Raw genomic sequence first — 27,954 nt, forward strand, 5'->3', positions numbered from 1 at the left:
AAGAAATGTAAAACTTTAACTTTGAAAACTCAAAGAAAAACTGCAGAAGGAAATCAGAGAAGACTGACTTAATTGTAAAGATATCCTATGTTCATGGATCAGAAGATCTAATATTGTTAAGATGCAATACTATCCAAATTGACCTACAGAGTCGATACAATTTCTATCAAATTTCCAGCTGTCTTTTTAAAACAAATTAATAGGCTCATCCTAAAATTCATACGGAGATGCACCTAGAATAGCCAAAGCCATCTTGAAAGACAACAAAGTTAGAAGATGGACACTTCATGATTTCAAACTTACTACAAAGCTACAGTAATCAGGATGGTGTGCTACTGAACTGAGAATCGACAAAGAGATCAATGAGATAGAATTGAGAATTCTGAAATAAACCCTCACACCTACGGCTAATTGATTTTCAACAACAGCACCAAGACCATCCGATGGAAAAAAGAATAGTCTTCAATAATCAATGTTAGGACAACTGGGTGAAGTTGGACCTTTACTTCATGCCATGTGCAAAAGTTACCTCAAAAGAAATCAAAGCCCTAAATGTGGGAGAAAAAACTATAAAATGTTCAGAAGAAAACACAGGAGTAAAACCTGAGACCAGGTGTTAGTAGATTATGACTGTGGCATTTGAACCACATGGGCATGAACCTCAGTCCTGCCAATTCCTTGCTTAATTTCACAAGCTTCCGTGAAAATGAATCACGTCCTCATGCGATTGTTACAAGAACTACATGAGGCAATGCCGGCATCTCCCAGAACATGAACTCGGTCCACATGAGTTCACTGTTAGCCGTGTTCTTAGGAAAAGAACATGTAAGCTACGGAGCAAAATCTATGTGTGGGCTTGGGTACAAGATATCTAATGCCATCTCTAGATTTAACAAAAGAAGTCTAACAAAGTTTGAATTCTCTACAAAGGATGCTTTTTGTGGGATGTGTAGTGTAAAAACTGTTTGCTTCCAAGGTCCCAAGGGTAGCATGTTGGAGTCCTCTGGGCCAAATTCCACCTGAAGATGTGGTTTATGGAGCACCGAGCAACTATCATGTACAATTTTTGAATTTGGATGCTTTTATATAGGGCACCTCATCCCAGTAAACCACAAGCCCCACTATTCCCTATCATATAACCTCAGGCATATCTCACTTGCTTACATCATTGTTTGCTTCCTGAATGTGATTAAGTTTCCACGTACCACCTCAAATGCTGTGAGATCCCTTTGGAGATTATCCAATTTTCTTCTTACAAATGTTTGGGGAGCCTCTTCTTTTTTAAAAAAAGACTTTTTAGGAGTTCCCGTCATGGCTCAGTGGTTAACGAATTTGACTAGGAACCATGAGGTTGCAGGTTCGATCCCTGGCCTCGCTCAGCGGGCTGGGGATCTGGCATTGCCGTGAGCTGTGGTGTAGGTCACAGATGCAGCTTGGATCCCGCGTTACTGTGGCTGTGGTGTAGGCTGGTGGCTACAGCTCTGATTAGACCCCTAGCCTGGGAACCTTCATATGCCGCAGGAGCCGTCCTAGAAAAGGCAAAAAAAAAAAAAAGACTTTTTGAGTTTTGGAAGGTTTTAGAGTTTTTCAAAATATTTTTAATAACAAAAACTATGGCTCTAAAACATTTTAAAGATAACATGTTCCAAGGGAAGTATAACCCAAGATACAAAGGCAAGCCACTTGTGCACTTTTTCATTTTCTAAGAGTCACATGGAAAAAGGAAAAAGAAACATTCTATATTCCTCTTTCAAACTAAGTCCTTGAAAACTAGTGGGTATCTTACACTTACAATTGGTATCTCAATTTGGAATGGCTGCACTCTGTGTCCTCAACAGCCACATGTGGCCAGTGGTTTGTCCACTGGACAGTGAAGATAGAGAAAACCAATGACAGACCAGGCATTGTAAGACCTTCAAGGAAGAGCTGCGGTTATACAGGAAAAGAACATCCATGCTGGAAAGCATTTAAGGGGCAGACTCTGGGGCTTTGGCTTTCACAGTGGTGACAGTGGTCCGTGGTGAAGTTTGAGATGGAGTGAAAGCGAGATCATGTGATTCTAGTGCACAGCGGGGAGCAAAGGATATTCCGGGCTTCCTTTCCTGCTGTGGTTTCTGCTTCCATCCTCTGTACTCCACGCATATGGGGGGTGAGATAGGACAAAGAAGAATGGAAGGTGGGGGCTGTGAGGTCACCACTCTTCATCCTTATCTCTACTTCAAGCTCTGGCCCCAACTCAGCAGTTGCCTGCAGGTCGTGTGGGGAGGGTCTTTCCTGCTACGCCTGACCTCCCCTCCCCAACTCCCGAGACAGCCTTCTCCATCTCCCAAGAATGGGCCTCCTCCCTCTGCTATTCCAGGAATATTATGTTCTCCCAACTGTGATATTTTGGGTCTTTTTGGCAGGAGGTGGGACGGGCAGGGGTGGAAAGAACTCACGAATGTTCTCAGAACAAGGAATGAGTAAAAGTACAGACATCTGGCCCCAGGATTTTGCTGGCTCGGGGACGTCACTGTAAACCCACTAACACTAATTGCTTCCACGTCTGTTCCCATTTCTAGTGGAAATAAAATGCCTCTCTGGCTAATGGAAAATGAAACGCCTGCTTGCTCTTTGTTTACTGCTTTACCTAAGGGCTCTCTGCCCCACCACTCCTCCCCCTGGCCCCCCATCCTGAAACCCTTTATTTTTTGTCTTTTTAGGGCTGCACCTGTGGCATACGGAAGTTCCCAGGCTAGGGGTCGAATCAGAGCTGCAGCTGCCAGCCTACACCACTGCCACAGCAACGCGGGATCCAAGCTGCACCTGTGACTTACACTGCAGCTCGTGGCAAAGCGGATTCTTAACCCACTGTGTGGGCCCAGGGAGAGAACCTGCATCCTCATGAACTGGTCAGGTTCGCTTCCACTGAGCCAAAACGGGAACTCTCTGAAATCCTTTAAAAGGCATCTTGCACCAAGCCTTCAAGAGCCCAAAATGCACAGGGTAACATGGATCAGAAAGGATGCCTGTGTTCCTGCCAGGACCAGAGAACGCCTTAATCCCAGACTAAACAAATGCAGGGGGTGGGGAGAGGCAGAAAGTAGAGAGAGGCAGAGACAGAAAAGGGAAGGAATCCTACTTTGTTTTTAATTCACGCTTCCAAGAATATGGTAGAGCTCCTTACTTGACACAAAGTACCAAGATCTGAACCTCAACTTCTGAATTCAATTTGCCAAAGAAGGGGAAAAGATAAGTCCAGCTGAAATTGGGGTTTAAAGAAATGGACTTTCAACCCATTGGGCCTAGTAATACTTGTCCTTTAAAATGATGTAGAGAGCTCACAGGGAAGCCACTGACAGTCCTGCTCTAGCTTGGCTGCCTGTGTTTACCTCCGTGGCAGGACATATCACACTGATCTAGCTCCCAGGTCAGCAGGATGACAACTTAACACACCTTTCTACCTCCAGCACCAAGCATGGGTCTTGGCAAAGCTGAGGTATAGCACAGACCCCTGGCCATCCTTCCTCTCCCCCTAGTGGTTCTAGTGACAGAACCATTAAGTTATAGCTGGACCCACGTTGCCAAGAATAAAAACTACATTTCCCAGTGTCCCTTGCAGCTATGTGTGGCCATGTGACTTAGTTCCAGCCAATAGGATATGAGGAGAAGTGGTAAATAAACTTCCCATGGCGCAATTCTCCATCTCCCCACTTCTTGTACAAATGTGAATGGTGCGGGGAAGGCGGGTCGTTGGGCATCTTGGGCCATGTAGGCCAGGACAACACCCTAGAGATGCTGGTGCAACAAGACAGGAAGGATCCCGGACAGTGTGAAGCTTTCAGGCTGCTTTCAGCACTGCTGTGTGAGATCAAAATTGTTACTTTGGAACTGGGTTAGAGTAGCTGAAATTATATGCTTAGGATTTATTTGCTGAAGAAGAGAAAGGAGGATACCCCTAAAACAGAGAACCCCACCGTGATGGTTATTTTATATGTCAACCTGACTGGGCCACAGGGTGCCAGACATTTGGTTAAACGTTAATCTGGGGTACCTGGGAGGGTTTCCTGGATGCAGTTCCCATTTGAACTGGTAGACTGAGTAAAGCAGACCGCCCTCCCTAAGGTGGGTGGGCCCCATTCAATTAACTGAAGACCCTAGTCCGAAAGCTGAGTAAGAGGGAGCTCCTCCCGCCCTACTGTCTGAGCTGGGACATCAGTCTTTTCTTGCCCTTGGACAAAAACTGAAACTTCAGCTTTCTTGAGTCTCAAGCCCATTCGTCGGCTTTTAGACAAGAACTAACACCACTGGCTGTCCTGGTTCTCAGGCCTTTGGACTGGCTCCACGGGGTCGTCAGCTTACTGACTAGAGGTTTGGGACCCCTCAGTCTCCATAAATATGTGACCTCATTCCTTGTGATAAGTCTCTGCTTTTATTCCTGGCAACCATGGGTCCAACTGAAAGTTCATGGTTTTGTTATTAGAGAAGGAGGGGAGAACTGACTAAGGGGAGGGACCACCAGGGGTCTGTGCCACATCTATAATTTGCCAAGAGCCACGCTAGATGCTGGAGATAAAAGTGGTGTATAAGACGCAGTCCTGGAGTTCCCGTCGTGGCTCAGTGGTTAACAAATCTGACTAGGAACCACGAGGTTGCGGGTTCGATCCCTGGCCTTGCTCAGTGGGTGAGGGATCCGGTGTTGCCATGAGCTGTGGTGTGGGTCACAGTCGCAGCTTGAATCCCGTGTTGCTGGGATTGTCCTGGTATAGGCTGGCGGCTACAGCTCCGACTCGACCCCTAACCTGGGAACCTCCATGTGCCGGGGGAGCAGCCCAAGAAATGGCAAAAGACCCCCCCCCCAAAAAAAAAGTGATGTATAAGATGCAGTCCTGCCAACGGTCAAAGGGAAGATAGGCAAAGCACTAGTAATTACACCATACCACAAGATATAGACTGACTGATGGATAGACATAAACATAGACATAAACACAGATACATCTCCAATTGGTTGGTTATGTTTCTCCAGAGAACGCTGACCAATGCGCCACTGTTTGGCTCTCATTCTGGAGAGCCAGCCCCTGGTTCTTCCTCCCACTCCTACTGGTGAAGAATCTTACATTCCTAAGTAGATTATATTCTTCTGGGCTGCAGGGATTCACCTTCTTTTGGTTCCACCTCCCTCCATATGCTGCTTACTCCAGGCTGGACACAGAGCAGCACTCCTTGAGCAGACGGACTTAGACAGTGGAATAAAGGGTCATATTCAAAACGAAGCCCTTGGAGTTCCCATCGTGGCTCAGCAGAGACGAATCTGACTAGCATCCACGAGGACACAAGTTTGATCCCTGGCCTCGCTCAGTGGGTTAAGCATCCGGTGTTGCTGTGAGCTGTGGTGTAGGTCACAGACGCCACTCAGATCCCACATGGCTGTGGCTGTGGGGTAGGCTGGTGGCTATGGCTCCTATTAGACACCTAGCCTGGGAACCTCCAAATGCCATGGGTGCGGCCCTAAAAAGACAAAAAGAAAAAAGGAAAAAAAAAGAAAGAAGCCCTTGGTCTCGTGTCTTTGGAATGTCTTGGAAATACCCTGTTACAACGGCCGGGAAAATTGTCCAAGATGGCCCAGTTCAAACAGCTTATCTTAGAATCAAAACCGTCAAAGCAGAGGTTGGGTTCCATGTAGCTGCGAGGGTCTACACAGCCAAATCAAAGTGGAAACTTGGGGGGACATCAATCTGGGGTCAAATTAAGATCAAAGGGGGCTCAGAGGATAAACCTACCGCAACAGGACTTAGTCAGATGGCTTTTCCTGAGTCACCGAATTTCATCAGAAGAGCATTGCACACCCAAACCTTCTGTTTAACGTGGATGGTGATGCAACAGATGGGGTGACTTGAACTCCACCTCTGCCCTCCTCACACGCACCAGCCGGCTTTCTGAGCTTGCCCAACCGAGGAGCAGAAGTTCACGGGGCAGCTCTTCTTGGGTCGGCTCCCCGGGGATGGGAGCACTTGGCCTTGCGCCCGGAACAACCATGATCTGGCAAAGACATGTGAGAAATGAGCCCTTCCCTGCCGGACACTGCAGAGGGAGAGAGGGGCCAAGAGCCCATCACAGGAGTGTTCGTCCCCTGCGTGGAAACTGTCCCTGAACTGGCACATACGCTCTCCAGCTCAGGAACGAGCTGCCCGGGTCAGAACACAAGTGACCCTGCCCTTGGGCCCGGGCGGTGGCAGGCAGAGGTTAATTTCCTTCCCTCCGAGGGCAGGACCCAATGCCAATTGTCTTCTTGTGCCTAATGCCATTTTTTGCACAATAGAGCATGTGCCTTATCTGGGGCAGCGGGAGGCCAAAGCATCCCTGGGTTCCTCCCTCTGGTTTGAAGTGGAAGTTTGATAAGAGGCACATTTTGCTCTTTTCAAAAAACAAAAACAAACAAAAAAAACCCCTGCATGATTAACTGTGAGGAGAAAATCCTTTTTCTACTGGTACTTTTCCTTTCAGTGAAACTTTCTCTTTGCCTGTGAGAAGCTCGCCACGTGAGCTGGCAGGGAGAAAAGCTAGAGCAGCCCCGTCCAGGCGCTCAGGGGACCTACTCAGGGCCTAAAGCAATGTAGGCCAGGGGGTCGACATAAAAATCCTGCCACAAGCAAACAAAAGACCTGATAAACAGAGACAATGTGATGTGGGCATGGCCCCTGGGCCTCTGCTTCAGCGTGTTCCTGGCCATCGATGCTGAATGTCCGCCTCAGCTGGGCTGCTCCACTTGTTTCCCTAAATACTCATTTATTTGGGGATGACTTTACGCCTTTTGTTTTATTTATTTATTTATTTATTGTCTTTTGAGGGCCACGCCCATGGCATATGGAAGTTCCTGGGCTAGAGGTCCGCCACACCAGATCCTCAACCCACTGAGTGAGGCCAGGGATTGAACCCGCAATCTCATGGATACTAGTGGGACTCGTTTCTGCTGCACCACGATGGGAGCTCCCCTTACTGCCTTTCGGAGGAAAGACACACATTCCTTTTTTGCTTTTTTTTTAACTGAAATAATTCAGAAAAATCTGAAAGGGAAAATGAAACTTTTAATTCCACCACCCATCAAGGACCCATCATTCCATTAGGTGACCGTAATCCAGTTATGTGTCCCGTCCCCCCCCCCACGCCCAGTTATGTCTTTTGTGTGTGTGTCTTTTTAGGGCTGTGTCCGAGGCACATGGAGGTTCCCAGGCTAGGGGTCGACTAGGACCTACAGCTGCCAGCCACAGCCACAGCAACGCGGGATCTGGGCCGCATCTGTGACCTACACCACAGCTCACGGCAACGCCAGCTCCTTAACTGAGAAAGGCCAGGAATGGAACCCGTGTCCTCATGGATATTAGCCAGGTTCATGAGCACTGAGTCACAAAGGGAACTTCCCCGGTTACATCTTGATGCGCATGTATATAGCCAGGAAGATGGGTAGCTTTATAGGTAGAACTAATTTAAGAAGGCATTCACCACACTATTTTTAATAAAGAGGACTCCAGGATTTGCACTCAACAGATAAGAAAGAAACTGAAATGAAACAGAATCTGCTGAATTTCTGAAAAGATACAGATTTGGAGCCTGGCAAGATCCCAAAAGGCGGGGTGCATGTCCAAAGCCGACAGAGGTAAATGCCATGAGAAAGGCAGGTGACGTGGGGAAATAAAACCCCAGCCCTAGGGGATGGGAAGGGTTTTCCGGGCCCGCTGGAGGGACGCCTCCGGGTGAGAGGAGGGCAGCCTGCTTTGGACTCAGCATCCTGCGAGCCCAGCGCCCAGCTCCAACGCCTCGGCCGGCTCACCCTGCGTTTGTGCAGATGATTCTGACCTCGCCAGAAGGGAACATCTCCTCCGTGCTGGGCAAATCCTGACATTGACAGTGAAGGTGGGAAGGAGGGTGCTTGTCACCTCATCTGCTGGCAGGGGAAATGTGGGCAACGATTTGACAGCTCAGGGTTCATTCCAGGGAACACCCAGGAGTGCTGGCGCTGGAGGTCTGAGCAGTTTGGATGAAAGAGGAAAAAAAAGAAGAGAAAGAACGAAGTGGGGGGAGGGTAGGAGAAGAAGATGTTTGGCAACCTTGACAGTGAGAACCTGCCCCGCCCCTCCTCCTCTGCCTGGGCATCGCTATTCACACAGCAAAGCAGTTGAACCTCCAGGAGACAGTGGGAGGTGCTTTCAGAGTACCAGGGCCTCATCCTCATTGGATGGTAAAGTGTTAAGTTCTCACCAGTAAGACCTGGGGCTGTGCAAACAGCCAGGCTCGCAGCAGCCACTGTCCTGGCCTCCCAGCCCAGCCACAGGAAGGAGGAGCCACAGAAGGACGTCTCCGGGCAATGGGACACCTAGGCTCAGAGATGTCAGCTGTGAAAAGGGCGGCGGCTCCAGGCCCAGACAGAACCAAACTCCTGGCCATCACTGTGCCTCCCCCACTGAGAAGCCAGGACCCACAGAGACGCCAGCTGTCCATCTGCATCCCGTTGCAACATGTGGCCTGTTCCCCTCAGATGCAGGAACAGAGTGTCACCTGGGGGACCTCTGTCCCTCAGAGAAAGGTCAGTGGTTCATCAGCCACAGATGGAGGCCTGCGAGGAACCAGGCCTGAGAGTGACAGAGCTGCTGGGCATTGTCAGCGGACTAAGGCGGGACCTCGCCCCACCCAGAGAGAGGCCCAGGAAGCGGCTCCTTTTTTTCTTGGTTTTTTTTTTTTTCCTCTTTTCTTTTATTAGGGCTGCACCTATAGCACACGGAAGTTCCCAGGCCAGGGGTTGAACTGGAGTTGCAGCTGCCGGCCTACGCCACAGCCACAGCAACACCAGATCCGAGCCAAGTCTGCGACCTACACCCCAGCTCATGGCAATGCCGGATCCTTAACCCATTGAGCGAGGCCAGAGATCGAACCTGTGTCCTCATGGATACTAGTCGGGTTCGTAACCCACTGAGCCACAATGGGAACTCCCCCTGAAATTCTTATGTAGAACCACCCCCCACCCCACCCTGGTACCTCAACACGTGACTGTGGAGTCCGGGTTGTTCAAGAGGTCATTTAAGGTAAAAGAAGTCACAAGAGTGGGCTCTGACCCAGTATGACAGGTGTCCTTACAAGGACGCAGACGTGTGGAGAAGGAAGAGCACATGAGGACAAGAGAGGACGGCCACCCCCCAGCCCAGGACGGAAACCTCAGCGGAAACTGACCCTGCCCCCACCTTGAGCTCAGCCTTCCAGCCTCCAGAACCCTGAGGAAATAAATGTCATTGCTGAAGCCACCCAGTCCACAGTGCTTTGTAACAGCAGCCCCGGCAGACTAATACACCACCAGGCTGAGGCTATCGTAGCAGAGCTGCTGTTGAGCTGGTATGAACCCGTGTGGAGGCAGAGCCGGTGTCACATCTGATGGGTGATACTGGTTATAAAATATTGTCCACATCTGCCCCCTCCCCACATCTTGTTAGTCTCATCCCAGTGGTGCCAACCCTCGGATGAGAGACTCAGCCTTTGACTACAGAATCAGCGAGACTATGTCTGCGTTCGGCCTCCCTCGTCTTGCCTCCCCTCACTCCGCCCAGGGCGCTGCCTCCTCTGAGCACCTCCGCTTTCTTTCTTCGAAGCATGGAAGTTGCAAGAGTGGGGCTCCTCTGAGCAAGGTTATCACTAAATCCTCATCCGACAAGCCCTTGAGATCCTGTAGGCTTTAGAGAGAGAGCGTTGGTGGCTGAGGGATGGGACAGGGATGCTATGACAACAAGCACCCTCGGGTTTGCTCAGCACCCGTTCACAGCCTTCCAAGCGCTCTCTGTGATCACCCACTGTACACACAAGACGCCCAGCAACATCTGAACTGGGCAAGAAGTTGTATCAGAGTACCGAGTGGACCCAGGCCAATGGTCCACCCTCTTGCTCTGTCACTCTGTCACTGGCCATCATGTCCCCTGGAAATGTCTGCCCCTGAGTCTATGCATGCTCCTGGCGCCTTTGCCGCTCTCTCTCCTCTCCTCTCTCTCCTTCCCCCCTTCTCCCTTCTCCCTCGCTTTGGTAAAGCTGCTGGCCACACAATTTTGTGGAGCATTTGCCCATGATGCCCTGGGCCTTTCACACTCTCGCAGGCAGCAGAAGGAAGCAGCAGAGGTGAACCGGCAGTCTTAAAAATCTGCCTGGGGACAGGCACCATGAGCACAAGGTCCCCACTTGCTAGGAATGCTTCTGTTGCCACTGATCTCCAGTCTCTCCTGCCACCAAGGTACAGGAGCACAGCTGGGGCCAGCAGGGACAATGACATGTGATAAGCCTGCATTCCTTGGCCAGGGATAATCAAAAGAAGAAATCTGGGCCAAGAAAAACTAATAAAATCTTTTCTAATGGATGGTGCCCACAGGGGCATTCCACGCCAGGAGGGTGGGGAGCTCGCACGTGGCTGAAATTGAGCTCTTTCCTCCTCCAAGGCTGAAAAGGATGGCTGAGCATTCTTTGGCCAAAACGGGGGGTGGGCGTGGGGGAGCACGGCTCTGAAGCATGCATCGCCCCTCCCACCAAGGCCACCCAGCTCCCACCACCTGGCGCAGCAAGCACCTGTGCCCCTGTTTCAAATAAGCACGTGTACAGACCAACCCACAGCTAAACCCAAGAGACGGCCTAGCAGATCAGCCCCCAAGACTGCCGAGGGAACCAGGTTCCATCTCAGAGTTCAATTTGGTTTTGCCTTTTGAACAGCAGGAACTACCCAGCACAAAGATGCCCACGACAAAGAAGGCAACAGAAAATGCATGAGATGGCTAAGCCGCTAAAATCAGGCCCTAGCATCTGCAGGTATGGTTTTCTTCCACTTTCAGTTGCTGAAGTAAAACCATGTTTGTTCTGCAAAGGGAGAAGGGCTCATAATACCAGTCGATGGCAATTTGTATCCGGCCGTGGAAGGCAGCCACTTAAAAGGCTGTCCCCCAGTCAGGCTAAGGGGCATGAAACCACTTGTAAGCACCCGCTAATAGGCCAGGCGCTCGGGGGAGGCCACTGGAGGAAAACAAGAAAACCTGGCGTGGACCCTGTCCACGAGCATCCTGCAATCTGGATGGGCCGGAAAGATGTGCATATTTGGAAGTGACTGGAGGTGGCAGTGCGGTCACACTGGACAGAGGGCCAGATCGTGTGACGCAGGCATCAGTGCTTAAGAATGTGGAGAGTGCCAGGGTCAGCCAGCCCCACTGTACTGCCAACCAACTAGACAAAACTAGCTGGTCAGGCCACAGGGCCCAGCTGCTTGTCTGAGACAGGCGGTGATGCCTTTGGTAGCTCGGGGTTATAACGGCGTCCCTGGCTGGACACACTGCCCAGCACAGAACGGGACAGAGTGGGTCTGAGAGCAGCTCCTGGCGCCAGCACCTGCTGCGCGTGTGACCCCAGGCCCCTCACACGATACTGCTGGGCGCCCACAGCTCCAGCTATAAATGGAGACGGATACATGCACTCCCATCATTGGGCTGTGGTAGAAAGAGCTTGGGCGCAGTGCCTGGCACCCAGGGGGTGCCTGATAAATGCCAGCTGTCATGACCGCGGGCCTGGGCTTCTAAAAGGCCACCCCTCAGCTAACAGCAGGAATCAGCATATTCAGACCAAGTCCAAGGATAGATTCAGTAACAGAAAGTCAACTTAACTGTGAGCGGACAAGGAAGGGCGATTAATTACAAAACAGAAAGAGACTCACAGACAACAGAAAACTAACTTGTGGTTACCAAAGGGGAAAGTGAATCAGGAAGGAATACATTAGGAGTCTGGGATTAACAGGTGCGCACCACTCTATATCAAATAGATAACAACAAGGATTTACTATAGGGCCCAGGGAACTATACTATATTCAAATTCATGTAATACTCCATAATGAAGAATCGGGAGCGAATATATATGCTTAAGTGAATCCCCTCACTGTACACCTGAAACTAACATAATATTTATAAATCACATCTACTTCAGTTAAAAAAAAAAAAAAAGATAAGGGAGTTCGAGGCCCCAGGTGCCAGGAACACAGCATTATGCAGAAGAGGCTGTAGCTCAGAGCGAAGGTCACGGTCCCCCCAGCTCACATGGTCAGGTACAGAAGGCCACCTGCTCTTCCTGCGGGCGGCCAGCGGCTGCGGCACCCAAGCAGGGAAGCGAGGTCAGGGCTCAGGGGAAAGGGCATCGGATGTTCCAGAACATCCAGCGGCAGCCAAGGAGCCCACCCTGTGCTGCAAGGACTCACAACCTGTCACCGCCTGGATTCCCGTCACTCCCCAGCAGCCTCCCCCTCCTGGCGAGAACGCCTAGAACATTCCCCAGAGTTTAAAACATTACCCTCCTGTTCTCATGTTTTCTTTCTTATTTTCTTTAAACTATTCATTTGTTTGGTTATTTATTTATTTATTTTTGTCTTTTTCTCGGGCCACATCCACAGCATACAGAGGTTCCCAGGCTAGGGGTGTAATTGGAGCTGAAGCCGCCGGCCTACGCCACAGCCACAGCAACACCAGATCCAAGCCATGTCTGCGACCTACACCACAGCTCATGGCAACTCTGGATCCTTAACCCACTGAGCGAGGCCAGGGATTGAACCCACAACCTCATGGTTCCTAGTCGGATTCGTTAACCACTGAGCCACGAAGGGAACTCCCTTGTGTTTTCTTAAAGTCAGTCCCCTCCTCTCTTCCACCCCTTCCACAATTTTGTGTGTGTGTGTGTGTGTGTGTTTTTAGGGCCACACCTGCGGCATACGGCGGTTCCCAGGCTAGGGTCAAATTGGAGCTACAGCCGCCAGCCTACACCACAGCCACAGCAATGCAGGATCCAAGCCGCCTCTGTGACCTACACCACAGCTCACAGCAACGCCGGATCCTTAACCCACTGAGTGAGGCCAGGGATCGACCTGCATCCTCATGGACAGGAGCCACAGCGGAACTCCCTCCACCCTTTCTAGAACTTGAACATGCAGGTCTGCTCAAGAGAACATTCCAGAACACGCCAAATCATGGGAAACATGACCTTTCCTTGCCAGCCAGATTGCCTGGCCTTTCCACCCACTGATGCCCTTCAATACCGACATGCCCTGGGCTGGGGGCCACTCTTCCTAAGGAACCGAATGCGGTACGGTTGAGTCACCCCACCTTCTCCACCCACCTTGTCTGGCCACCCAAGCTCAGAGCACAGAACCAAGCTCTCAGAACGTGGATGCTACTGGGCGTGGTCCAGGCCCAAGGGCAGCTGCCTATCTGGGATGCCTTCCCACCCCATCTTTCCTCAAGGTGAGGCATCTGCCCACGTCCTGGGCCAGAGGGGGATCTGGCCTTACCTCCCCAGGGTATCAAGTAAGAGGCCAGAACCGTGAGGGGCTGGCTTCACTATCTGGGCGAGCTGACTGCTCACACCCTTAGCAGACCAAGATCTGCTCTGGATTGGGGTGTGCAAAGGGCAAAACGAGATAAAGAGCACAAGGCACGCAGCTTGGCGTCTGGCACACGATGCCCACTCGCCTACCCCGTCATTAGCATCATTATCTGTATGCGTATTATGACTGGTGTGCAGTTTGCTTTTCATTCATTCAACAAACACTGACCATGCTTTTCCAGCATCAGCCATGTGCCAGCCACACATGGTCCCAGGCCCCCCGGAATTTAGAGTTGAGTTGGGGATACAGCCAATAAACAAGCAGAGACAGACACCATTTCAGGTGTGGAAGTTCCAGGAAGGAAGGCATCAAATGGAGTCTGTGATAGAGAACAGAGCAAACTCACAGTCGACAGCGAGACCAGCGATGCCCTCAGCAAAGTGATACTTAAACTATAATCTTTTTTTTTTTTTTTGGTCTTTTTAGGGCCACACCCATGGCATATGGAAATTCTCAGGCTAAGGTTTGAATTGGAGCCACAGCTGCTGGCCTACACCACAGTCACAGCAACACAGGATCGAGCCACGTCGGCAACCTACACCACAGCTCACAGCAATGCCAGATCCTTAACCGAGGAGGCCAGGGATCAAACCCATGTCCTCATGGATACTAGTCAGGTTCATTAACCGCTGAGCCATGACGGGAACTCTGCTAAAAATCGTCAGGATGAGAAAGAGCAAGAGCAGAGGCACACAGCACTCTGAGCAGAGGGAACAGCAGGTGTGATGGCCCTGGGATGGGCAGAAGTTTGACAAGTCCCCAAAATGACAGAAAGCCGGTATGGCTGCCATGCCATCACAAAGGGAGAGTCACTGGGTGAGATGGAGGGTTGGGCAGAGACAAAAACTAAAGGCTTTGGAAGGAAGTTTGCTTTTTTTTACCCTAAGGGTGACAGGGAGACACCAAAAGGTTTTCACTGGGAAACCTCGCTTAGATGGATCACGCCTGATTCAACTATTCATAGCAAACATTTATTCTGTTTTTTTTTTTTTTTTCTTTTTAGAACCACACCCATGACATGTGGAAGTTCCCAGGCTAGGGGTCTAATGGGAACTGCAGCTGTCGGCCTACGTCGCAGCCACAGCAACACCAGATCCAAGCCACGTCTGCAACCTACACCACAGCTCATGGTAATGCTGGATCCTTAACCCACTGAGCAGGGCCAGGGATGGAACCCACATCCCCGTGGATACTAATTGGGTTCTTAGCCCACTGAGCCACAACGGGAACTCCAAACAAACATTTATTCTTATCGAGCACTCGGTGTGTGCCAGGCTCTGGGATAAGAGTTTCACGTGCATTACCTAAGTGACATGGCAGTGATGGGTGCTAGGGTGATGGCATTGGGGACAGAGAGGTGGACACACTTGAGACATATTTAAGAGTGAAGAGGGTGGTTAGGCTTTGCCAGCAGAGCGGACGGGGCCCAGGGAAAAACCAGCTCAGACACGGCCGCTGGCTTCCCCACCTGTTCCATTATCACCATTATTATCTCCAGGGAACAATTATCATTTAGCTAAAGGACAAGATTAACTCAATTCGTCAACTAATTTATAAAGCACCCGCTATACACATTTATAAAGCACCCGCTATATACATGGCACATGTATTCAGTAAGAAGCACGTGCCAGCCCATGCTTGGGTACTCTGGCTTTACCAATGGCTGAGTCCAAAAATAGTTTCCAGGAGTTACCTGGTTACCTAGCGGTTAAAGATCTGGCAACTGTCACAGCTGCAGCTTGTTGTCACTGCTGTGGCTCAGGTTTAATCCCTGGCCCAGGAACATCTGTATGTCTTGGGTGCAGCAAAAAAAGAATAAGAAAAGGCAAAGAAATAGTTTCCATAAGACCTGACAAGTGATAAATGGTCCCGCTGATTTAAGTCAGCTGCGAGAGCAAAGCCAGAGGACAAACCTAAAGATGCAAAATACCAGTGCTACGGACCAACCCCGTGGTGCTGAGAGTACAGATGGCATCAACTAGCGAGAAGGGCCCTTTTTCTGTTCAGGAAGCCTGACAGACAAAGATGCAGGACAATGTCAGCTCAAAACAGCAACAAAGCCCTCAGCTCAGGGATGGCTTCTCAGAAATGGAGCCGGGAAAAAATTGCTGGGACACGGGGCTCTTCCAAGCACAGCATGAAGATACCGTCAGGTGCCACATTATCAAGGAAACAATAATGCATGTCTGGGTTGGAAACCTGCTGGGTCAATGATGAAGCTGAAAGAGCATATAATTCACCCTGGTGGAGAGTGCGCATGTGCGCGTGTACACGCGCAAGCGCATGCACACACACACACACACACACACACACTCATTTTAGTAAGAATGCATCAGGAAGACGTGGACCAAGGTCACTGACGTATAGATGAATCCACACTGTGCAGCAGGTACACTGAGGAAAGAAAAGCAAAGTGAGAAGACAAAGCGATGCTGTACAGGTGAGCGTCTTAGGTCCCCCATCCTACTCTCCCCGGGAGGATGGGTTAACCTGCAGGTAAGGAGAGAGAAAGGTATCACACTTGACTGACCTGGCTTCCGCCCCAGACCTGGATTAAGACTATCATTTTTGGAAGCCAGCCATTCGACTACTCTAAACTCTACACCAAAGCTACTGCAGGGGCTAGGCAAGACGACAAATCATAACAAAGTAGGGAAATGGACCAAAAAAAAAAAAAAAAAATGAGGGCTGGAACTGCAAGAGACAGTCATCTTTAGAGTAGGTAATTATCCCTCTCCTTAATTTCCCTTGTGAGATGCCAAAGTCAGACACACAGCCTGATTGACACAGAGCAGATCAAAGTAGGTCCTTCTGCAGAATACGCAGCCATCTAGAGGATTCTCCTTGCATGGAGAAAGTTTTATTTTTTTATCCCAGCTTCCGATTGGCTCATCCCTCCTTTAACAGAACAAGCCGGGTCATGCTTATTCTGATATCTTGGAAATGAAGAATGCGGAGTCTCTAAAAAGTGGCACAGAGAAGCCTGTCCTACATTCAGACCCAGACCATCACACTTGAAGGAAGTGCCCTCCAGAAGCCCAGGGTTTGAGTTTCATCCATCCCCTCGCTCCTTATTACTTATTCAACTCTTGGAATTGTAAGGCGTTAGAGCTGAAAGGCATCTTAGAAATCAAGTTATCTAGGACTCACATTCAAGATTAAGAAGGAGGACCAGCAAGGTTGATGCTTGCAGGCACACATCTGGTAGAGCTGGAAGGAAAAGCTAGGTCTCCACAGGAGTTCCCGTTGTGGCTCAGCGGGCTAGGAACCCAACCAGTACTGGATCTGGCGTTGCCATGGCTGTGGCTGTGGCCAGTGGCTGTAGCTCCCATTTGACCCCTAGCCTGGGAACTTCCTTATGCGCAGGTGGGCCCTAAAAAGTTTTACGAACGGAACAAAGAGAAGAAAAGCAAGGTCTCCTGAGCCCTGGTCTAGAGAGTGCCTTCCTGTTACACCGGGAAATATTTCTCAGTCCTTTTGACTAATCTCACCGATAAAGCAAGGCCCTAGAAGGAAGTCCAGCAGGCGCTGAAGCTGCTGGGACATTCAAAATGCATCCTGAATGCTCTGCTCAGTGCTTCCTGGCCGGACTGTACAGTTGCAGAGCTCCAGCAGGTGGTTCCTGGTTTTGTGGGGTCTGTTTTTTTTCCCTTAAGTTCCCACCCAGCAGAAGGCTTGGCATGGATGGAAGGAAAGAAACAGATGGTTCTGGCTCAAGTCCGGGCTGCCATGTTGGACTTCTACCCCGTTTCCTATCGAAGAAAGAACTTGGAAAGAAAGAATCCTGCCACGTTGAGACGAAAGCATCTTTCTAGAAGGAGAGGGGTTGTGACTGAGGCTTGGAGCCCACGATTCCAGAGGGAACAGACTCTCAGAAGTTCCTACTCTTCCTGGGGTGGGGGGGGAATCTCCACCAGCCAGAGCTCTACTGCCAAGGGATGGAATGTGACCTCCAGGCTGTGTGTGTTCCTGGGGGGGGGGGGGCTGCTCCCACTCCCTGCAGACGCCGCCACCCTCTCCCGCCCAGACCGTGGCAGTAGCTGCCACTCCGCATGCTTCTGCCCTGTCCCTCTGCTACCAACCCTCTGGTGGCTTTGCAGCACCTTTGACACAGCATCTGAGTCCTTGCTGTCACTTCCTGGGTGTCCATGGTGCCCCCGCCCCCACATCCCAAGCCACCCCTTCTCTGGCTTCTCCCTGCTCACTCCCTCGTGGCCTGTGGGCCTCTGCCCTGCCACACGTCCAACACCCGCCCACCCCTTCATGCTGGCGGTGGCTTCTGCCCGGAACACTCCACCTGTGAATGTCCCCAGACATTCACAAGTCTTGCTCCCTTCAAATCTCTCCTCCAAGGTCAGCGGGCCCTTCCCTGGCCACCCCAGGGGAGCCGGCCCCCCACACACCCCTACTTGCCCTGCCACTCTGTGTCCCCTCCCTGCTCTGCTCCCAGACGCTGCCTTTATCCCCAGCTGGGGGCCCGCAATCTTGCCTTTGATGTTCTCCCCCACCGGAGTTCTGAGCTCCCTGGGGGCAGGGCTGGGTCTGTCTGCTGCCCTGTCTCTAGTGACGGGGACAATGGTGGCCACACGTACTTGTAGCTGGCATGGACCAGAAGCCCCACCTTTACACTAGACCTGGGTAGAGAAAACACCATTTCCGCTGCAAGACCCCAGGCCGGTTGGGCCACCTGGTTTCTCTGTAGGCTTAGGCTTGTTTCTGAATATGTTTCCTTGCTTCGGGCCACATCCAGGTGTCCCTGCTTCCAAAAGGTGACAACCAAGCCTCAAGAGAGGCTGCAGGGAGGCCGAGGGCATCCCTGTGCTCAGATCCCATGCGTGGCCCCAGTGCTGGGGCACCTCTCAGCGGAAGATGCCACCTCATCTCCTTCTGAGACACAGCTAGCTCCTGAGGGCAACGCTAAGGAAACTAAGAGCAGAGGAGGAGAGGCAAGGAAATCCAAAAGCTGCCGGGAACCCAGGCGGCCCCAGAGCCCTCCAGCCACCTCCTCCTGCACCATCTCCACTCGTTCCAATTTGACGCCTCTAATATGCATCGTAAGGAAATGCAGTAAAAGAGCTTCCCCCCCCCACCCCAAGTGTCTGGAATAAACTTTGTCAGGTATTTATCCTACTTTCAGGGCTTCAATTGAGACAGCAGGCTGACATCTCTACATCCAAGAAGGACTGATTTTTCTGAGTCTTTAAGAGGAGGCAGGCACAGGCCCGCCCCTCCTCCGGGGGGAGTGTGACATGGCACTGAAGCGATGCTGCGACGTGGTGGGTTTTGTTTTTTGTGTTATGGCCATACCCACAGCATATGGAAGTTCCCGGGGCAGGGACGGAATCTGAGCCACAGCTGCGACCTATGCTGCAGCTGCAGAAACACAGGATCCTTTAACCCACCACCCCACACTGGGGATGGAACCCTCGCCTCTGCAGTGACCAAAGTCGCTGCAGTCAGATCCTTAACCCGCGGCGCCACAGCAGGAACTCCTGCAATGTGTTTTAAGAGTGTATTTCTTTTTAATTCCATGTCCAGCAATTGTGTTTAGAAGAATTCACTCTAAACAGGATGTCAATCAGGCCAAACGGTATTTGCAAAGATATTCATCAAGGCATGATTTATAATAGAAAAAAGCTGGAAACGACCTAGCCCTCTAAGAATGAAAATGCATGTGACATTCTTAGACCCGTGCCTGCCACATAGCATTCAGTAAGTAGATATACCTTTTTTTGGGGGGGGGGGTTTGCACCCGAGGCGTATGGAAGCTCCCAGACGAGGGCTGAATCAGAGTTGCAGCTGCCAGCCTACACCACAGCCATAGCCACACAGGATGGGAGCTCGTCTGTAACCTACACTGCAGCCCACAGCGATACCAGATCCTTAATCCACTGAGCGAGGCCAGGGGTCGAACCCGCATCCTCATGGATACTAATTGGGTTCATTACCACTGAGCCACCACAGGTACTCCAGATATAGCCTTTTCCTTGTGGGCAGTTAAAGAAGGGTGGTACGCTGCATGATGCATACTTTTTCTTTTTCGAGCAGCACCTGCAGCATATGGAAGCTCCCGGGCTAGGGGTCAAATCGGAGCTGCAGCTGCTGGCCTAGGCCACAGCCACAGCAACGTGGGATCTGAGTCACATCTGTGACTTACACGGCAGCTTGCAGCAACGCCGGATCCTTGGTGCACTAAGCAAGGCCATGGATCGAACTCACATCCTCTCTGAGACCCCCTTGGGTCCTTAACCTCCTGAGCCACAGCGGGAACACCTCGCTACTTTTATTAAGACTGTTTTCCCCTACTGGGTAGTCACATGCCTGTAAAAATCTAAGGAAAAATAAACAATTACCTTTCAGGAAGAGACCATCTACCCATATTTTCAGAAAAGCCCATTCTATCTTTTCCCACCACCCATCCGTGTATTTGACACCTGCACAGAAGGATATCCCACCTACAGGCTCTGTTCCTTCTACCTCAACTCTGCTTTACTGGTTGGTAGTAGCCTTCCCTCTGTGCTGCAGGTGGAAAAAAAATCTGTAATTCAAGCAGGATTTTTTGCATCTATCACATTGTGTGCCTACACGAAGCTAAATGTCACAGGAGGGACTGTTCAAACGGTTGGGTCAGGAGCGCCTCTGCTCCAAGGAGGGTCTCCAGGGAGAGTCCAGAAGGTTTGCTGGGCTATGACTGCCTTTCCCCAGGGCTGTCAGTCAAACAGCCACAGCAACCTGTGACGGATCCATCAATGGCTGGTTTCTCCCTCCGAGAGGGACCAAGGGGCAAAACCACAAGTTGTAAGCGATGCTTCCTTTGCGGAAATAGATTCATGGAAGGAAGAACACAAATCAGCGGGCTTTCGGACATCGAGGCTTGGTTGTGACCCCTGCCCTTTTTCACCTGCATATACACATACAGGCACAAAGGCACTCGCACAGACAGCCCTACTCACATACGCACCAACCACACCCACATGTACACACACGCATGACCTCTCTCTTCCTCTAATCATGTGCTTCTGCAATCAAGGCTGCAATTCAATCCTTGGGTTCTATGGACAAGAAGAACCCAAAGCTCATTTTTTTGGTTTGTGATGCTGTGAAAACCCCGAGTAGAAGCAGAGACCCATGGAACACATGCTGCCCAACCAGATGCTCCGAAGAGTAAAAGGCTGCAGAGAAGGGCTGGAATGACTGAGGGGTCCCTCCTCTGCCTCTGTCTGCAGAGGAGGATGCTGAGGCTTAACCGTGTGATGCTAAGGGTCCCCAAGAGGTAAGAGATCCCCACGGCCTCCCCAGCTCCGACCCCGGTCACCACCCCGTAAAACCCCTCCTTAATCCTCCCACCTCCCCACCTGCTCAGGACCTTGGTCCTCACTGGCCAGAAACAGCTGCTTCTCCCAAAGCAAGAGGTGCTTCCATGTCTACACAGCCACCCTTCGCGCATGTCACTAGCGGTTTCACGTGGATGCGAAGACAGAAAGACAAAGAAAAAAGAAATCCACGTTCCTTTTGATTCAGATTGTCTCCATCTCGGGAGGAAGCGTGTGTTCACCCAGATACCAGTGGGCTTGCTCCTCTGTTGAAACAAAAGGCTTTCCTGGACACTGCCGGGGACCAGAGGGCGCGCATTCTTAGCCAGGATTGTCTCGGAGGGAAAGCAGGAGGTGATCTGGTGGGAACGCCTTACTCTGGTTGGACGAGCCTGGACCTTCAGCCAGCCGTGTAGACAGTGAATGCGTGTGACTAGCGATTTGACCCAAGGACCTAGTTTACATCCTGCTGCTTTAACTGGCTGTTTCCTCCACCTCTGAGGCCGTTTCAAACACAGACCCTCCCGGGTGAAGCACGTATGTGGTGGACACGTGGGGACAATCCGATTCTCACAAAGAGGAGCTCTCTGAGGGGCGGCGACGCTCCTCACAACTGCAAACAGTCTTGAAAACCAACCAAGGGACCGCCGCTGAAAGTCTGCTTCACTTCCACAGAAATTACTGGAAGGAAACCCCAGACGGCACTGTATTTGAGAATAAACCCAATAAATAAATAATCATAAATCAGCACAGTACCTGGAGGACAGAAGTCCCAGGCCCCGTTACTCTAGCGTTTAGTTGAGAACAGATGTCCAAGGCTGCTTGAAATTCATGCAGTTACACGGATACTCCGGAGAAAGAGAACAGGTTCCTTTATTGAGAACCTCTGATGCGCAAAGCACCAGCCAGCCGCTCCTTGTAAGTGTCACGCGTCGCCCGGAGAAGGCAGGGAGACCCATTTACCCTCTAGGGTAGGCTGAGGGCATGCTGAGGGTGCCCAGTTAGGGGCCCACGTCATTCAGGGCATCAGCAGCAGAGCTGGCACAGGACGCACCTGGAGCCAGAATGCACCCTCTTCCCGCTCCTTTACACACAAAGGACCTTCTTCAAGTGTCTCAGAGGTGGCTCCTTCTCTGGAGATGTTTCTGATGTACCTCCCACCCGAAGCGGGAATGTCCCCAAAAGATGGTCTTTCACCCTTTGCTTAAATAATTATAGCGACCATGGGCTCAGAGAGTTACTGCTCCACGGCGGAGCTGAACCGATGGTCAAAAGTTCTGCCTCTACCCTGAGCTGCCCTCGCAGGTGACCCATGGGTTCTGCAACCGATGTCACAAATGTCAGGAAGCTGTCGGTGACAATGGTGACAACGACATCGATGCTCATCTTAAATCCTCAGCACACAGAGGCCAGATGTCAGGGGGCTCCCTTTCCAACCTAACACCCCATCCAGTACATGTGGGATATGTGTGCGTGTGAACAAAACAGAAAACTTAATACCGTATATCATCGGAATGATGGGATATCATAAAACTATTAACATCAGGTTTCAAAGGATACTCCAAACCGTAAGAAAAGGTCCACCATATACTGTTAATGAGAAGGATATAAGCAATATAAGCACAATTTTGTAAACAAAACATATACAAATATATAGAAGACAATGCAAAAAAAAATGCATGATCACCCTTGACAAATACAGAGGGCTTTTAAAAAATATCTTAGATTTCTGCATCATTTTGAAATTTTACAAAGTTTTCATTTTCTTTTTAAAATGTTTCAGACTTAACTATCCAATCTAGGGAACTACCTGTGAGCACATCCATATAAAGGTTATAATAATAATAACTGTAGCACCTCTGCGACTTGTATTACTGAAGAAACAAGCAAAAAGAAAAGCAGCCCACTTCCGGTACCTGTGAAAGAATTGTCCCTCCTCTGACTGTCAAGCCCGCTTGGCTGAATGTCCCTTGTTCTGGTCCTAGTGAGACCTGGCCCTGGGTGACACGTCACTGTCACTGAGTGGTGTGAAAACTGGGGGCTGGGGAGGAAGTGGGGGGTGTGAGAAAGCAGAGGGGGAGGAGGGGCCGCAGAAGCTCTGCGGGCAGCAGTGGAAACGCAAACTTGACATTGTCATTTTCCTGTCACCTTCTGATCTCTGGCACCCAGGAGACAGTGCTGGCTTTTTATTTCCCCAGCCTTCACACCCAGCACATTAAAGACTGCTTCAAAAAGTAAAAACAAAAACAAAAAACAAGTGTTTAAGTCACGAAGCTAAGGAACCAGCAGAGCATTCTCTCTCCATCATCAAAGCGAAGCCCTGAGAACCTTCCAGGCCTCCTCCCAGGGCGAGGGGAGGGGCCTTACTCTCCATCACAGTCGCCTGTGATGGCAACACCTCAACCCAGCCGTGAGCTGAAAGGGGTCCCTGTTGTCCCCCATCCAGAGCAGAGGACTTTCTGATGACCCAGTTATTAAAATAAATAAGGTCCATCAGGAGGCCCACCATGCACAGCTTCCCGCCTGGTTTTGCTCTGACCCGGTTCGCAAGACCACAGCAACATAGACCTTTTTTTTTTTTTCTTTGACATTTTATTTATTTTTTCTTTTCTTTTTTGGCTGCCCTGCAGCATATGGAGTTCCTGGGCCAGGGGTCCGATCCCAACCCCGGTTGCGACAACTCCAGATCCTTAACCCATTGTGCCAGGCTGGGGATTGAACCTGAGTCCCAGTGCTCCAGGGACGCCTGCCGATCCCACTGAGCCACAGTGGAACTCTGGCATACATCTTCCTGATCATCCCCGAAGTGGAAATAAATGCCTTAATTAGTACCAAAGTCCCTGAACACAAGGTGTGAGGGCACTGGAAAGCCTAACAAGATCCTAAGAGCACGAGCCCAGGCGTGAGTCTATGAAGATTTGCTCACAGGTGCCTCGTACATGAAGAACCCAGCAAAGATCCCAGGTGAGTCAAGGTGCGTGGAGCAGCTGCTAACTCCATGAACACAAGAGCAGCAGGGGTATCTCCCTGTGGATGAGAGGCCCCGCCAGCCACAGCCCGCCTCCTGGTCACCTGCCGGGCTGGGAGGTGACAACGAGCTGCAGGAAAGAGCTGGGCCCTGCGTGGCAGGCGCTGAACCATCAAAGGGCTGTGGGGCCCCAACATGAAATAGTGGCTGCAGACTCCCTATTTGATGCAAAGGAAGTGGATTTCAGAGATGATGAGGGGTGAGTTCTGTGGTTCTTATGGGCAGAAAGGTGTATGTTTCCTGCTGGCCAAGATCTTGGAGTCACTCAAGTGCCACGGATATAAGAAGACTGGCCAGAAACTGGGTCATGTGTGGCCCTGGGCTTCTGGGCATGACCCAGACACTGGGCTTCTCAGAAGTATCTCTATGCTGAGGAATTTCTGGATGAACAAGACCAGGGTATAAGACAATCGTGTGTCATGACCTTGACTGGATGGGTGAAGAGCATCTTTCTTAAACGAGTAGAACAGAAAAGAGAGTGTCCATGTATTATGTTCATTTGTGTTACATATTCATATATGTATATATTATATATACATATGCAATATACATGTTATACAATTATGCTACTGCATGTATATTATCTATACACGTTCATGTATATATTGATATGGGAAACTATATTTTCAAATGTGATCGCAGTATTTATAATCTCACATATTCTTCTAGAATCTTCACCGCTTCATCAGGAAGTGATGGACTCTATGACTCCTGCCTTGGATTTGGGTGGGTTTTTGTAACTGGCAGAATGGGAAGAAAAAAAAAATGCAGTGGAAGTGATGCCATGTGACTTACAAGGACTGGTTATAAAAAGGTGATACAGATCCAGATGACTCCTGTTCTCTCTGTCTAGAAGCTGATGTTTGGATTCCAGCCACCATGCTGTGAGGAAGCCCAAGCCATGCACAGCTATTTCCTTGACAGCCCATCCGAGATCTCAGGGAGGAGCTGGGTCAGTGACCAGACAAAAGCGTACTCGAGACCGCAGGTGACTCCAGCCTCTCGCCTGGCATCTTCAGAGCCACCCAGCTGATCAGCTTAGAGCAGAGAGGAGCTGTCCCTTCCAACTCTGCCCAAATTACAGATTCAAAAGCTAAACAGACCACTGGTCTTGTTTCAAACGGCTCGATTTGGGGGTGACTCATTCTGCAGCAACAGAGAAGCAGATTCACGGAGCTGCAGTATAAGTGTAGCTCCTACATCTGTCCTGTGATAAAAAAAATTTGGGAAACACTAAACTGGACCAACATTCCTTTTTTTTTTTTTTTGGTCTTTTTTTTTGGTCTTTTTGCCTTTTCTAGGGCTACACCTATGGCATATGGAGGTTCCCAGGCAAGGGGTCTAATCAGAACTGTAGCCACCAGCCTATGCCAGAGCCACAGCATGTGGGATCCTTGACCCACTGAGTAAGGCCAGGGATCAAACCCGAGACCTCATTGCTCCTAGTCAGATTCCTTAACCACTGAGCCATGATGGGAACTCCCATCCTTTTTTTTTTTTTGGTCTTTTTAGGGCCACACTCACGGCACGTGAAGCTCCCTATGAGGGGTCAAATCAGAGCTGCAGCTGCTGGCCACAACCACAGCCACACGGGATCTGAGCTGAGCCTGTGACTTACATCACAGCTCATGGCAACACTGGATGGTTAACCCACTCAGCAAGGCCAGGGATCAAACCTCGACCTCATGGATATTTGTTGGGTTCATTACCACTGAGCCACAACGGGAACTCTCACCACTCATTTTCTATTCATTCATTTATTTACTCAACAAATATTTATGGAGGCTGGTACTATGCTGGGCATATTACATGCCATTCATTGGCCTTCCCAGCATCCCTGCAGGAGCACACCTCATTATCGTCCCTATTGTACAGAGAGACCAAGTGGGCCCCCTGACCCTGGACAACAGGTGAATTCTCCGTTCTGCTCAGGGCAACGGTAAGGACAGGTGAGACTGGGAAGAAGAGCTACCTGTCTATGGGGAGATGCAACAGATAAGGCTGTTTCCTGGAGCAGCTTTGTCGTAGAGGCAAGCTTTCAAAACTCCCGCAACTTAAGCTTCAGAATTGGCCTGGAAAATCATCCAACCCAAACCCTCCTTCTACAGATGAGAAATCTGCAGAATCCAGAAAGCACACGTTTACAGAGCTAATACATGGCTGAATTGGGACCAACATCGCAAAACACCAGTCAGCAGCCTGGTCCTGGTCCCAGGCCACCATGTGCCAACAGCGCAGCCTGGGACTTAGTCACAGACCAAAATAAGTTTCTTCTGAAGGGAGTGGGACCCACAATATGGGAAGGTGACCTTCAAAAATAAGCAGAGAGAAGGGATTTCCTACGTGGCTGTCCATGTTATTCTGCCTCTTCCCAAGGCTCCTATGCGGGGCTCCCAGAGGATGAGCAACTGGTAAACACGGAGAACGCCAGCGACGGGAGGAAACCCAAGGAGTTCTTGGAGCCCATCTGCTGCAAACTCGTGGGGTGGCAGGTGGGGAAGGAGTAATCCTCGTGCCCACCCATCCTGTAGCCCTGGCACGACCTCCACACAATGGAATCCAGGGGCACTTGCCCGTCTGGGGAGCGCTCGCCCCACGTCCACCTCCCCCTTCCAAGATGGCTATCAAGCCCCCCACCCCGCTTCTCCTGCCTCCCCAACACGCCCCCTCCCTCCCATCAGGATTCCCTCCCTAACGAGGCTCAATTTCTCACTTTTTAAAGCCCTTACTTCCAATACTGTGCTAAAACCTTGCATGTGCTTTCCTGCATTTAATACTCACAACCCAGATTATACCCAAGGAAGCTGAAGCGTTAAGAGAAAGCGTTAAGACACCCACCTGAGGTCAAACAGCTAGTAAGAGACGGGTTGGACTGAACTGGGGCACTTGGGTTCACGTGGTTTGTTCTGAATCCCAGTGTGAAGAGTCGATCCACGAAGGGAATGGGAGATGGAGAGGGGACCTGACACGGGTGCTGGTGGTGAGGTGGCGACGATGGCCGTAGGACCCGCTGTGCCGCACGACAGCCATAGGACCTGCTGGGCCGCACCGTGCAGCAGATGCTACTTGCTCATGGTTTCCAATACTCGCTACATGAACCAGCAGAGGGTTATGATGATGGCCCATTTTGCAGAAGAGCAAACTGAGGCTCAGAAACATGAAGCAATGTTCCAAGGTCCCTGAGGCAGGACCTCCTTTTCTTTCCCCTCCTCTGCTCATGCCCCCCATCGCCCACGGAGAGCCTGATCCGACCCTACCTTGACCAGCTGCACTTTCACGTTGCTGGTTCAGACGTTCACGTCCTCTGGGCTCTTTCTTTTTTTGGCCGTGCCCATGGCATGTGGAAGTTCCCGGGGTAGGGATCGAACCCGCACCACAACAGCGACCCAAGCTGCTCCAGTGACAATGCTGGATCCTTAACCCACTGAGCCACAAGAGCTCTTTCTTTATAAAGTCACATGTCCTAACCTCCTCTCCTGCCTTCACCGGGCTGCCATACCTCTAGACCGTGGCAAATGGACCTGCCTGGCTCCAGCTCCAGACTTTCTGAATCTCAGTCTGATGCTGAAAGAACCCTTCTTCCAGGTGATTCCTGCCTACACCATTAGGGCCACATGGCCTTTCGGCCACAAAGCTTGGTGGCACTTTTCTAGCCAGAAGAACCTGTATCCACCCTCTTCTCTATCTGACTCTACTCTAAGGAGTAACACGCAAAATTGCATCTTAAGAACAAAGCTTTTCATTAACGATGGGAAACATCCCCAAGCAAAAACCTAGCATTTCAATACAAACTTGAATGGCCACATATATTCCATCACCAAGTTGCCCGCAGGTACGGAACCTCGCCGCTAAGAAACACAAATTAAACTCCTTTCCCCCAGGTCCCACCTCCTTTTGCCTGCCTTCAAAACCCAAAGCTTGGGAGTTCCCGCTGTGGTTCAGCGGCTAACGAACCAATGCTAGTATCCATGAGGATACAGGTTTGATTCCCCTGGCCTTGCTCAGTGGGTTAAGGATCTGACATTGCCATGAGTGTGGTGTAGGCTGCAGGTGAGGCTCAGATCCTGCAAAGCGGTGGTGTAGCCTGGCAGCTGCAGCTCCTGTGAGACCCCCCCCCCCAGCCTGGGAACGTCCATGTGTGCAGGTGCAGTCCTATAAATAAATAAATAAATAAAAGCTTGCCAGAAAGAGTGGATCCT

At 50.6% G+C, this 27,954-nt stretch overlaps 1 protein-coding gene across 4 annotated transcripts in view; it reads right to left on the reverse strand.

Annotated features, from left to right (window-relative positions):
• Positions 1-27,954, reverse strand: part of GFOD1 (glucose-fructose oxidoreductase domain containing 1) — a 118,630-nt gene that overhangs the window by 36,826 nt on the left and 53,850 nt on the right. Inside the window, exon 1 of one of the 4 annotated variants that reach the window (XM_013977433.2) lies at positions 5,760-7,134. The exons of the other annotated variants lie outside the window; for them this stretch is intronic. The gene's annotated coding sequence lies outside the window, so the exon portion shown is untranslated. Of the gene's footprint in view, positions 1-5,759; positions 7,135-27,954 lie in introns of those variants that run through there. 4 annotated transcript variants of the gene reach the window in all.

This window comes from Sus scrofa, chromosome 7 (genome assembly GCF_000003025.6).
Source record: "Sus scrofa isolate TJ Tabasco breed Duroc chromosome 7, Sscrofa11.1, whole genome shotgun sequence".
Classification (NCBI taxonomy): Eukaryota; Metazoa; Chordata; class Mammalia; order Artiodactyla; family Suidae; genus Sus; species Sus scrofa.